Here is an 11,795-nt window from a genome sequence, read left to right as displayed (position 1 = left end):
AACAACTGTTCTTCGGCAACGGCGCTAGAAATGCTTGTTGGTATTTCTTAACGCATACAGAAATAATCCACAAGCGCATAGAATTACCGTTGTAGCATTTCACCCAGAAGTATTCAGGGTATCGTATTTTCACAAGGAATGGTGTAAGAGTTTCTTAAGCTAGTTCACCTAATGATAATAGGAAGAAGGATAGCCTAGGTAGTGAGGTTATCTAGGGATAGAGATCCTAAGCTAAGATAGCTTTCCCACTATGGACTTGCTTTGGGCATCAGATAACACTTGGTTTGCTAAGCGTTTCTAGCCTATGGCTCTACACCTCACCCGGACGTGGGGGTTACGAGGGATGGATAGGGCTATCATCACCTGCTGCCTACCCCTCAACCATGGAGTATGAGGCAAATGAAGGTAGCCTCTAGCATAGACACCACGTCTACGCTATCGACTATTACTCTAGCACCGATCAGGGTTATCCGTCTTTATCAGGGCCCTTTACTAGAGTATTTGTCATAAGGATGAACGATGAACCCGCAAGTAAATAATGAACAAGACTAACTTAAAGTAGAATTCACTACCAAAGATAAACATGAACCTTATACTCCAAGTAGTATTCGGTTCATAGAGGTACAAGTGGAGAGGAGCCGATGATTTCTGGTACTCCTTCCGCTAAGTGTACAAGGGGCACCAAGTACACAAGTGGAGGTAGCTGACAACTCCGATACTTCCCCACTCTTACTCACTCACTCCCTACACTAAACTAGCTAAAGAGCTAAGACAGGAATGGAGCTCTTCTCTTATCACATTGTGTCTCTCTTGTAGACAGGGGTTGCCCCTCTATTTATACAATGAGCAAGGGCGGTGCTGTGGCTATTCCTAGCATGAGGACCGAGCTGCACTGCCTCTACATGGAGCCATGCCACCGCCAGTCAAATGGGTGGCAGAGAGGCGCCGATAGGGGGTCGCTGGCCCCTCGGGGTTGGTCACCCCCTGACCAAGCCTCCTCGCCACCGCTTTTGCACGACGGGTTGTGGGCTGGTCCTAGGTCGCTCCTCGGGTGGTACTTCACCCGGATGACGTGAATTGATGGGTGTTTCTATTATTCCTTTGCGCGAGTCAGCGTCAAAAAGCATCTTTTGGTTAAAGTTTCCATGCATTTGCGTTTATGTCCTACAAAACAATACACCAAATACATGTGGAACTAGGTCAAAAGTAAATGTATTTGTGTTTAAGATTTCTAATTTCTCCTCTTTTTGTGTCTTAATTGGCGGTTGGATTTGATCATTAAGGACCGCCAACACTCCTCCTAGGAGAAAGAAGATGAAAGCAAAGGAAATAACCCCTATTGTTGATGATGAGGACAGGAGAAGCTCCAGATTCAAGAAAGATTGGGCTGAGAAGGATACTCTGGACCCAAGCACTCAAGAATGATCAATGGAGAAAGACCAGAAGAAATGGCGGACTAGGCCAGACTAGTGGTGGCTATATATTGTCTTATTTTTGCTGTCTATCTTGTTTTTTATGCTTTGATAGTTGTTTTTAGTATTGTAAAACTTTGTAAGTGGTGGTTATGTAACCATATGTTATCTCTATGCTACTCTATTTCATCTCAATGAATAGTCATTCTCGTGATTGGAATATCTTGTGCTGGAATATTAGGGGGCTTATAGATATTGATAAGTGGGACCCTATAAGAAACAAGATTGAGGAGAGTAGTGCAAATATTTTCTGCCTTTAGGAAACCAAGAAAGAGAATTTTGATTTGCATTTTTCATTCGTAAGTTTGCTCCAAAGCATTCTGATAAAATTTGACTTTTGCCCCTCTAAGGGTGCATTTGGGGGGATCTTGGTTTGTTGATGGTTTCTTCACACTTTGCTATTACTATTGCTGAAACTAACCTAACCTTGTAGCCTGGACCCTTGTTGTAGTGTATGGCCCTTGTAGGCAACCTGCTAGAGATAATTTTGTTAGTTGGTTATATAGCTTGAATATTGAAGATGATGATCTTTGGTTGATTATTAATTAGGGATTTTAGTTTCTATAGATCTGCTGAAAGTATAAATAGACCAGGAGGTAATTTTAATGATTCAGTCATCTTTAATAATATCATCAGTCATCTGGGGCTCATAGATTACCTATCAAGGGTTAAAGTTATATTTGGAGTAATATGTAGGACACCTCACTTATTAAGCAAGTTGATTGGTTCTTCACGTTAGTTGCTTGGACTAATCAGTATCCCCTTACAGTTGTCCTCCCTCTTGCTAGGATTACCTTTGACCACCTTCCCCATAAAATCTAAATTGGCACAAGCATCCCAAAGGCAAATATTTTTAGGTTTGAAAATTATTGGTTTAGTCATCCTTGGCGCATTGATCAGATTTGTGGCAGGAAATTTTTGAAACCCATCTTCTCTGTAATTCAAAAGCAAATGATTCTCCCATTTGGTATATGACCTGCTCAAAGTGAAGGATTTATACCTTCATCAGGGTAGAAGTACGAAAATCAAGAATGGACAGAAACCCAGATTTTGGTCTGACCCATGGTTATATGACAAACCCATCTGTGAGATTACTCCTATTCAATTCTATACAATCTTTGTGATTAGAAAGAGGTAACTTTTGCAAATTAAAGAATTGGAAGACCCACATTACATAAGGAGATGGCAAATGTAAAGAATAGGAAGACCCGAATTTCATTCATGGCTCACTCCTTATTTGCAGATAGACACTCTGAATTTGAAACTTGAAAATTCTAATGATGTCATATATATGAATTTGAAAAGAATAGGAAATTTTCAGTGAAATCAACAATGCATAATGCTTTAACCAAAAATGATGCTGGACCAACAAATATGGATGGGTAAAATCCCTCAAAAATCAAAATATTTCTCTAGATTCATGACTAAGAATGATGTGCTAACTAGAGACAATCTTCTCAAGATAAGCTTGTTAAAAGCCTATCAATAACAAGTGTCAAGCGGTTTAGATTATTAGCCACATTGATTAACATGTACATTCAGATAACATCCACATTTATTAACTACATTTAGATAACAGCCACATTTAGATAACAACTACCTACATCACATGACCAAACCATGACAATGCCAACTAAACTAACAGCGCTGAGACCTAGACCTAACTAATCTCACAAGTAAACACTGGTGGAGACTTGTTTCCCTTAGCAATCTCTTCCTTGATCTCTTCCTTCGCTTCTAGTATCTTGACTGCCATTTCACAAAGCTAGACCTTCATCTCACACATCTCTAGCTTCAACTGACACATCTTGAGTTTCAAGTCGCCATTGACCTCTTCTGCAACTGCTTTGTCTTCTTTGGTAGGATCTACTGCCTCCACTTTGGGACCTCCAGTGCTCTACTCTCCATCACTAGCCAACAATGCAGTTAACTATCCTGCACTAGCTAGCGTCTTCAGATGCTCCTCATATTCATCTTCCCAGAAGAAAAAAGGATAGCCCGAATTCCTCTAAAGCCAAAATGAAATTAAGATCCTGATGCAGCTCAGCAGCAATGAAGAATCAAACTTTCGAAACCCTAACTTACCTTATGGAAAGGGCAATAGTAAAAAAAACTTGATTTTGGCTATGCTCCTGCGCTGAGACCCACCGTACCACCCTTCGCCGCCTACAATCTGAGCATATGATGAGAGGGAGGTTAAGCATGCGCTGATTCGGGCCCGGGCCGATGTGTTGCGCCATGGAGGAGATCGATAGTGGAGGGCACAGGCAACAATAGTGGGGGAGAGAGAGAGGAGCAGGGAGAGAGCGAGAGGAGCAGCTATAGAGAGAGGGATGTGACTAAGAGAGAGCGAAGGAGGATCAGGGGGATAATATATATTTTTTTATTCTCACATATGCGTGTTATTATTTTCACTTTTTTTGTAATTAAAACCGCCACTTGTTTGAACTTCTGAACATAGCGCAATGGTAACACACCAACTTGTGGACCTGGAGGTATCAGGTTCGATCTTGGGCGGTAACACAATTTTTGCTCATTTTTTATTATTACAGACGCATCTTCATCCTTTTTCTTTTTGTGCACCCTATTTTGCTAAGGCTAGAAGCTCACTGGCATTCCTTCAGCACATTTTTATCCAAGTCCCCATGCTGGCAATTCTAGGGTTCCACACTTCCACCAATGTCCAAGCACATCCGCCCGCCGTCCTTCGCCATCGCACGGCTGCCCGCTGTTAACCGTTGCCGCATACCACAACCGCCATCACCATCCGCGTGCCACCGTACGCCCGCCTCTGTCTCCAACTCCATCTGCCACCATCCTTCGGCCACACTCCTCGATGAATGTCAGTCAATGAGGTCAGTTTTGGCTAGGAGGCGACCTGATTTGGCGAGGAGGTGCTGGTGGAGGCCCAGCGTCCCCTCCTCAAGCCCTTTCGACCTCGACCTCTTTGCGTGCTGGGACCTTGCCATTGGGTGCCCTGCCACCACTCCAAGCTCACCTCTACGTGCCTAGGGTTGCGCTGCTGCCGCCACTACTCCAAGGTCAACGCCATATGTATTAGACTTCTTTCCCCCTATTCTTTATTCTTTTAATATGGATTATCATCTGGTTTGTTGTTCAAATAAGCCGTCAGCTGCCATACGAACAATAGTGATGATCTGCCCTTAGCCTAAAGTATTTTAGGTTGCTCACTCTAGTTTTTAATTGCCCAAAACCATAGTACTGTTATTCACATAGTAGGTAGGAAATTATTTTACTAGTAGTTTACTGAAAATGAAGGAGCAATTATTTTTCTGTGGTCTGTGAAAGAGCTGATACTATGTCTTTTATAGTTTCTTTACATAATGAAATAGCTTTCTCCTTTGTGATAATTAAATCATGCTGCTGCTGCCAGGAAACATGTTCGTGGTGCCATAAATGAATTTAGATAAAAAAAAAGCTTTGTACTAAGAGGTTGGTTAGGTTAAGGCCAATGCTTTGTGAGCTTTATGTTTAGAATGCACATCACAATACTACAAGTAGCACTTGAGCACTGAACTGAAACTAATACATTAGTAGTTGTAGTGACAAGTACTAGTAGGCGTACACATGGGCAGAGCTACATGGGGCCAAGCTAGGCTCAGGCCTCCCCTTGCCTCTGTGATTTGCACAAGTCTCTGCTACTCCGCTCTCTATCTTTGTGTGTCTCCCTGTCCTTGTGCTAGATCTGTATCTGCTAGTGACTGAGTCACCAATGATTGGCCAGGGCCCAGAATGGCTAGCAGCCACACACAGACATAACAATCGGTTAGTTATGTTCCCACCACTCAGCTCAGCCATTAGTCTATTCACTTTGCTTATGTTGCTCTGTGTCGTCTGAGTCTTGTTGATTCTTCTATATTTTTTCCTTCCTCGTTCTTCAGTGTATAAAATTTATAGAGTATGCATACTAGAAGTGGCAGATTAAGTAACATTTTGGGTGATCTTATGTTGCTATTACTGGGGGTACAGGCATTCTACTGCTAGCTGCTAGGTGCTAGCTCTTATCACTATCACAACTGAGAGCAATTAATAATTAATAGCTATATTTAGCTTTAAGAAACATCCTATTCATGAGTTAGCTATTGGTGATGATTTATCTCAAGTTGTAACAATCAAGTAGCTATATTTTTTCATGGATTTGATAAATTCTTACAAGTTGTAACAATTCAGTAGATAACAAAGTAGCTATATTTCTTTAGTGCATTATTATATTTCCAGCTTTAATCATATGAATTAAGCTTATTGAAAAGATGCTATATATATGTGCTCTAATAAAGTACTATATGGTGTCTGCATATATCTTGATATTCCACTTATAATAGTAAAATTATTATATGTTGGCATCTAACTTGTACTTCTTGCTCAACACTTGTTCTAGCCTTAATAGGCATAGTTGTGATTCTTTTGGTCAATAATTTAATATTATGACCCTTGTGATCTAGCTTATGCTTATATTATCATTATAAACACTGCTTATGCATTTATGTATTTTGTCCATCCTTGTGCTCTAAAACTTTACAACCATGTGCTTGGATATCCAAACCGATGGCAACTGAGGTGATATTGTCATGCTCTGTTTTTGTAACTTATATGTAAATTCTTATATACATAGCTATAGGTGTGCTTTCAAAGGCATGACCATATCGCTTCATATATTGTTTATGAGTGAGATTTGAAGTATTTATGCTGTACGTCTCACGTCTTCATTTAGAGGGTTCATGTTTAAAAGATTAATGAGTTAGTTTTGTTTATTAGACTTAAGAACAAATGTCCAAAGTGTAGTCATTATTGAACTTACTCTTGTTTCGAGTAACCCATATTTGTGTTAGGTTGTTCTTTAATTCTAGTTTGGTTCTTATTAATTTGGTTATCTTGCTTCCGTGTTATTTATGAACACAAAGGAGATATCAATTGGTCCGTAGGAATGCTTTGCCAATCCTATAGACAGTTTGGATTTGCTATTTTAGTATTAGATATACCATATAATGAAGTGTAAGTTGTTGTTATCAATAAGTTGAGTTTCCTCTAATCGAAATGTTCTTGCTTTATGTGGACAGTAAAACAGCCGAACTAATAACTTAGGTGGGGTAGCATGTCTAATTGTATTGGTCAGACTAGGAAAATTATATTCTGTTATAGGCACAAATTGTCCATTTAGATAATAGACACAGAGATTTCTGGATAGGTTATATTCTTTTACCAAGTAGACTACTACCACTCTTGCACTACTAAGTTACTCCTTTTACTTGCTATTTCTAGGAATCTGGCAACGAACAAAAGCTGATCATTGGTGTTAGTTGTCTTGTGAGTGCTAGCTGTTGACTATGTACAGATCCCTATCAGTATGGTAAGATTTAGCTTTGATATACTAACACTACTTACTGTTAGATGGCAGAGCTCTATGCTGGTCACTAATTAACCTTACTAAAATTTGTTTTATAGGCTGATAAGGAATGTGAATCATCAACAGGCAATGAAACAAGTGCAGAGGAGGAAGAGAGAGATGCTAGTGCAAAGGACCAACATATAGATGTTACTGCAGAGGGGGGGGAGAGATGTTACTAAAGAGGGGCAGCCATCTAAACCTCCATGTCGCCGTCGTAGAAAGAGGATAGTTACATAGTGGCCAGAGGACACTATATTTGTCACAGACCTTACTCCAGCTGGGATGCCCACTGAGAAGAATGACCAGATAAGAATGAGGAAGCTTGCTGGTCTGATTGCTAGACAAAGGATATCCTTGATCTTGCCTTCATTCAATGACCTAAGTGAAAAGGACAAGTGGTCATTATTTGTTGAGTGTGTCCAGCCTAGATTGGAGTTTCTAGTTGCATTGAAGGATAGGGCATTTAAGATGATGATGTAGATGGTAGCCAAAAGTTGGAGAACCCACAATAGCGAGCTAGTACGTTATTTCGTCAGGAAAGGGTTGGATGCCATGGTGAAGCACCCATACATTCCGCGTCAAGATTGGGCAAAATTTGTGGAACTAAAGGAGAGCGAAGAAGCAAAGGAAACAAGTGAGAAATACAAGAAGCTTCAGGAGAGGAACAAGCATAACCACTGCCTAGAGACAGAAGGGTATGCTAGAATGGCCAAAAAGTGGGAGTAGGAGGATAGGGAATTAGCCGTCGCAAGCATAAGTAATCCTTGGGACAAATATCCTCCTGGACGCCCTAGGAATTGGCTGCGTGCATGGAGTACATTAGTTATTTTAGAAGGTATTGCTGAGATTCATTGGGCGATAGAAACAACTAAAAGTGTCACTCGACAAATTTTAGAGAAGGAAGCAGAACTTCAGGCTTCAAGGCTCACTTTGGTTAGGGAAAGAGATGTGCTCATAGAGGTCTTGGGCCAACCAGAATAGACAGGGCGCATGCATGGTGTCTAGTTACTATAGGTGGAAGTATTGGCTAGATTGCACCAGCATGTACATAAAGAGGAAGCGTTCAAATGTGGATGTGGAAGCCATTAAAAAAGAAGTTATGAGCCAAGTGATGCAAGAAGTTACTGCGAAGGTCACTAAGGATATCATGGACATGCTGCGTGAATAAGGATTGCCTTTGAGGTCGCCTTCCAACACCCCTACCTCTATATGTGGTCGGTAGAGCAGCTGTGCCTTAGCCTCAGATGTAGTCTACAATGCACAGTTGGACGGACTTGGTGGATTTCCAGATCTGAATGTTGTGGACCTTCTTACAGAGCCAACAATGTGTACACTTGTAATCAACCCTGGAGGTAAAATGGAGGTAGTACCAACAGGTCGTGTATTCCCAAAGCAAAATGAGCTATATTCACTTCCAATATAGGATGTATATGTTGTTGTACATGTTGATTTTGTATATCCAGAACATGAGGGCATTGTGCTGAATCCTCCCCAAGTGGTGAGATAACAAATCTTGGAGAGGCTCTATTCAATAGGGCCCAGTCGAGTAGGGGTTGCATTGTGGTATCATCGAAGGTGCTCTCTTCTCAAAGATCACCAAGACCGCCACTACATGGCCATGATGGGTCAGCCAAAAGCAATCTAAAGGACCTTGTGGTAGCCAATGTTTCATCCTCACAAGATGGTAAAGCAAAGAGTGCCACTGTTGAATACAAGCCTAAGTCCTCACGTGCTACAACGACACCTTCGTTAGCCCCTAGAAAAGCCAAGAGTGACACAGAACAGTAGGTGGGTGGCAAGCATAAGCAGCAAGAGGTGCAACCCACCAAACCAACTAAGAGTGCCCCTGTTGGAACTTTATGGATAAAGGCCAACCCTAAGTTCCAATTTGGACAGTCAATTCTATCAGCAACAGATGTTGACAAGGCAGGACCTAGGTGTGTTGCGCTTTATGCCTACTACATGAAAGCTTGTGCAGAGAATAGAATAGATGGGATAGTCGGTATGTTCAAGCGCCACCATTTTGGGCGTGATTTTGAAACTGAGCCTTTCGTTGTGGGATTAGATGATTTATTTGACTCTTCACACTAGATGCATTGGATATGTTGTTGACGGTAGTTACCATCCATCATAAACCATTAATAAAACATATATAAGGGCATAAATATGATCACCAACATAGACTTAGGGGTTTAAACTAACAATTTCCATGAGTTTTGGTGAATCTATATTTTCTACAGGAGTTATTCAGAAAACCATCGAGGAGGACCAAAACATCAAATAAAATTGTGCTTATCCACAACGAAAACTACTCCAAGGTTCTAGAGGACACCAGAAGCCATGCCACCAAAGCAGACCTATAGAGGATGACAGGTGGGGCCGGCCGGCCTCCTGGTCCCACCTGTTAGCCCTCCATTGTTATGTCGGTTCTCCACCGCCTTAAGGATTGCATCTACGCTATTTATTCAAGTCGGTTTGATCTGAGGTCTTAGGATTGACACTCTGGCCTATATAACCAGCCTATGCCCCCCTCCAGAGCATGTTGCTATAAGTCAAGATTAGACTAAAAATTAGGGTTTCTAGAGAGAAGAGAATAGAGCTCCAATTCTTTAAGTTTCTAGTATAGGCTAGCTAGTAAGGTTCAAGTAGAGGGTGGGCTATTGCCAGGATTCTGGATCCGTCGTCTGGAGACTGGAATAGCCATTGTATCTCTTTATTTATGACTTTATGCTACTCCAATATTATGTTGCTATTTATTATGTTCCAAGTTTGCTCTAGTTATATGCTTGATATAGTTGTGATTAATGATGAGTTTATGCATATGTTTGCAAAGCGCTTAGCCCAAGATGCGCATGGGTTAAGCGGTCGACCTTATGTAAGCATGGTGCTTAGATATTGTTTACCTACAGATGCATTCTACACTCTAGGTCATGTGATAGATCGTGGATGTGAGACTCCCGTTGAGTCCTTTGTAGTCCACTCCCCGTTTGTAGAGCAAGTAGAATACGGTTGCGAGGGGAGACAAGCTCTGTTCTTGATCATCCTTAGTAATGTTCCTTATGCATAGATCCAGAGTTAATTATGCTATAGATGAGAGTGTATATACTTGGATGTATAAAAGACTTAGTAAATAAGGAATGACTTAGGAATCTTTTGCTCTTACCAAATCTCCTTCCTAGCCATACTACATTTTATGAGTCTCTATTTCTATCTCTAGAATTATTATTAATGCTTTATACTTATCATTTATTTATCATTTGACTTACCCCTGCCATAGCATGAGAGTGGTTTTATCATAAATATATATATTTGTCAATATCTCTTTGCCAACAATTCCATAGCTCCTCCATGTGGATAAAATATACATAACGATACTCGGTATACTCCCAGGTGAAATGCTACAATGGTATATTATCTGTGCGCTTACGGATACTTTACTTTAACATATATATTTTTCTCTGAGTTTACAAGTGTCATTAATAATTACCAATCACGCATTTCTGGCATCATGCTAGGGATGACAACTTAGTAAAGAGTGATGCTAAGAGAAGTCAACATATGTCCATTCTTCGCTACTTTACACTGTAAGTACAATTTCTTATATTTTAGATTCGTTCATTGTTGCGTAGGGATGCTCTTCATATATTTCCTTGCTAAATTGCTTTTGTATGCTACTTTATTCCTAGATGTCTGATTGTAGAAGCTAGGGACACATCTGTGCTGGTTGGCCTCCTTGATCTAGATCCATTGTCAATAGACAGCATGACCAAGGGTAGAGGTTTTAGCGTGTCGTATCTAGAAAAAAACCTAAAGAAACATGCCAAGAAAGACTGTGATGTTTGTGCATAACCATGGTGTGCACTGGATTGCTATCATCATCATTCCCAAGTGGCAGAAGGTCTTGTACCTCGACTCCAATAGAGGTAGGAAGACGGATTTGAGTGTGTTGAAATCTATGATAGATGGGTGAGTGTTTTCTAACCTACTATTGACACATGTGTTTCTTTGTTAATTATGTTATTCAAAGTCAAAAAATGTGACAACAACTCATGTCTATGTAGGGCTTTTGGCAAATCCGTACCCAAAGCGAAGAACAGGTAGAAAAATGTTAAGTTGACCCATGCCACAAAGTTTGCAGTAAGTAGTGCTTCACTTCCACATGTGATCGAATTTGTGTTTCAATTCCCTAGCTTACCATGTGTTTGATATGTTTGCAGTGCTAGCAGCAAGGTCTGGACAACACTTGTGGGTTCTATACAGCCCACAACTTGATGCTTGCGATGGGGCAGACCAAATTGGATTCTCCTGAGGTACGACAGATATATATTTAGTTATTAGTTGTTGTTTGACATTGATTGTGACACTAGGATCCTCCAATGCTAAAAACTCTAAGGCTCAGCAACCCTATCTTTTGGCTGGGTCCGATCTAGATGGTACTATACATTTGTCTAGGAAAAAGTGTAGCCACCTTATGCTGTTGTTTAACCACTGCCATCTAGGCTATGTATGTGTGTTTATGTAGCTAAGTAAGTAACATGCATCTAAATAGGTAAGTAACACGTAGGAAATATTTTTTAGAAGAACAAAAGTCAACTGAACAACTTGGATGATGCTAAACTGAAGTAAGGAGACTAAACTTAAGGGTGTCCCAAAGGGTGACCAAAGTGATAGTCTAATGAGTTTTTATTGGATGGAAGGAAGACAGAGGACAAGAGGGAATAATATCTAGTCTCGCACTTCGATGTCATTTTTGCTATTGTTTCTGGAGCTTAAGCCGCTAGCAATTTCTTTCATCCTGTTGAGGACGCCGTAACAATCTCTAAGTTGATGTTTGCTGCTGATGTTTACTGCTGTTGCTGCTGCTGGAATAGCCTTGTGCACAGTTAATGTGCTGTTGCTATCATCGCTGCGTATAT

The 11,795-nt window shown here is 40.7% G+C and overlaps 1 pseudogene; it reads left to right on the top strand.

Annotated features, from left to right (window-relative positions):
* Positions 1–7,023: 7,023 nt before the first annotated feature.
* On the top strand, positions 7,024–10,849 carry LOC136465604 (uncharacterized; annotated as a pseudogene).
* The last annotated feature ends 946 nt before the right edge of the window (positions 10,850–11,795 follow it).

This window comes from Miscanthus floridulus, chromosome 7 (assembly GCF_019320115.1).
Source record: "Miscanthus floridulus cultivar M001 chromosome 7, ASM1932011v1, whole genome shotgun sequence".
In the NCBI taxonomy this organism is placed as follows: Eukaryota; Viridiplantae; Streptophyta; class Magnoliopsida; order Poales; family Poaceae; genus Miscanthus; species Miscanthus floridulus.
Note: the sequence above shows the minus strand (reverse complement) of the source record. Positions and strands in the feature narration are given on the sequence as shown.